Here is a 2,432-nt window from a genome sequence, read left to right as displayed (position 1 = left end):
AGCTCTGGCGACAGGGAGACGAAGATGAATTCCATTGTTACGTAGAATCCTGAATCAAGAATACTGAAAGATGTGGCTGAGCACTATGAGGGCTGAGGGAAACCAGAAGGTTAAATATCTTCCTAGATTTTCTGGCTTTAGGACTGAGGTGAATAGTGCTGTCAATTCTTGGAGGGAAAATTCTGGCAGAGGAGCTGGTTTACTGGGAAAGAAATAAGTGTCGTTTTGAGCACGTTGTGTTTAATGTGCCTGTGGGGTGTCCAAATGGAGATATTTGGCAGTTAGTTATATGTCTATGGGCTTGGGTACAGGAGAGGGATCTAAGATAGATCTATGAGACTGGGAATTATTAGTGTATGGATGATAGTTAAATCCAAGGAACTGGCTGAAATGGCCTGGGGAAAGGGGGTTGGGAATAAAAAGGGAGCTCTGAAGAGCATCAACAGTTGAGGAGTGGGGAGAGAGAGAGGGACCTAACATCATAAGTGAGAAGAAAGTGCCAGAGGGAAGACAAAACTCAGGAGATACACGGCTTCATGGATGCTTCAGGAATCAAGAGTTTCAAGGAGAAAGTGAGCAAAAGGCTAAAATGTAATGAGAAATAAAGGAAAACAAGAGCAGAAAACAGATTTAGATAAACTATAGTCCATATACTACAAGGCAGAAAGCAAATGAAACTGCAAATCATTAAAAAAAATAGGAAACATCCAATAAAATGATTGAAGTTAGATCAAATGGAACAGCTATGTCATAAAAGGAAAAGGGCAAAGCAAAGATTTTTAGATTATTTTTAAAATCAAAATTCAAATATGTGTTGCTTACAAGATGCTTGGCAGAAACATAAGATATAGCTAACAGTTTTTGTTGGAATAAGCAAACACCACTGAGAAAATATGAGTAGTATGATTAATACTACAGAATGGCTAATTCAACAAAGAAGCCATCCCAGCTTCAGGAAATCAGACAATGATTAAATTTGAAAAGCTGTAAGATGAAAAATGTTCTGAAAAAATCACCGGGGTAAACTCAAAAGCAGTTAAAAACAACAACAACAATAAATCAATCAGTATAGGTGGGTGAGGTGGCAGCAGTGGAGGCTGAGTGGCTGGGCAGGTGGATTCAGGCTTTGGGGCCAACTGCTGCCAGAATCCCTCTGAAGGTGAACAAGTGCATCATTGAGGAGATGCTGGTGCTCAATTTCGAGAACACAGCCTCTCATAGCAAACCAGAAGCAGTAGTCACGTTTGCAGATTTCGATGGAGTCCTCTATCATATTTCAAATCCTCATGGAGACAAAACAAAAGTGATGGTCAGTATTTCTTTGATATTCAGCAAGGAACTTCAGGCACATAGTGCTGATGAGTTATTAGAGTGTAGGGGAGTTTCTTGGTAAATCCTGAGTCAGGATACAATATCTTTTTGCTATAATGACCTTGGAAATTTGCATTAAAATTAAAATCCAAGATTCCATCTTGGATTGCATCAGGTTGGCGTGTTGAAATGTAAAATGTTTTGCCTCTGTCTTTGAGAAATACTTCCAATTCCAAGAAGAGGGTAAGGAAGGAGAGAACAGGACAGCTATCCATTGGAGGGAAGATGAGATGATGTATGCTGAGTCTACAAAGGACAGAGTCGGGGCGCCTGGGTGGCTCAGTCGGTTAAGCATTTGACTTCAGCTCAGGTCAAGATCTCCATGGTTTGTGGGTTCAAGCCCCGTGTCATGCTCTGTGCTGACAGCTCAGAGCCTGGAGCCTGATTCGGATTCCGTGTCTCCCTCTCTCTCCGCCCCTCTTGTACGCTCTCTTTCTCTCTCTCGCTCTTTCTCTAAAAATAAATAAACATTAAAAATCTTAAAAAATAAAAATAAGAGAGTCACAGTAGTCTTCAGCACAGTGTTTAAGGATGATGATGTGGCCACTGGAAAAGTGTTCATGTAGGAGCTCTGAAAGACACTGATGCTGCCGTGGGTGGCAACATGTGCTATCTTAGCTTCATGCTGCTCCCTCACCACACCAATGCCAGTCTTGAGACTACACCATCAACCTGATCCACACTTTCTGGGACTATTCGCACGACCACAACAAGAGCTTTCAGGCCAATATTCACACAAGTGTGCGGGCAAACACGTCCAACTTCTTCAAGGTGCTAAACTGTGTATGCTCAGGTTCCAAGAAAAAAGAAATGAAAATTATCACTGGGAAGATGCTTTCATCCAGCTAACTACTGGGAACAGGATGAGGAAGTGACTGGCAACTGAAGGCTGGAGCACTTGCTACTGGATAATGTAGCTTTAAATATTGCACCTCTTCAGATTCTTAAGCGAGTCTCCGTTTTGGTTCCATTTTGTACATGTTTGGAAAATAATCTGCAGAAATGAGCTGTGCCTGCAAGGACTGCATAGTTTTCAGTAACTGAAGAAAAAAGGAGGCATG

At 41.6% G+C, this 2,432-nt stretch overlaps 1 pseudogene; it reads left to right on the top strand.

Moving 5' to 3' along the window:
- The first annotated feature begins 536 nt into the window (after nucleotides 1-536).
- LOC120237219 lies at nucleotides 537-2,220 on the top strand (annotated as a pseudogene).
- Nucleotides 2,221-2,432: the final 212 nt, after the last annotated feature.

This window comes from Hyaena hyaena, unplaced genomic scaffold, assembly GCF_003009895.1.
Source record: "Hyaena hyaena isolate Hyena2069 unplaced genomic scaffold, ASM300989v1 scaffold_178, whole genome shotgun sequence".
Lineage (NCBI taxonomy): Eukaryota > Metazoa > Chordata > Mammalia > Carnivora > Hyaenidae > Hyaena > Hyaena hyaena.
This window is presented reverse-complemented; position numbering and strand designations above follow the sequence as displayed.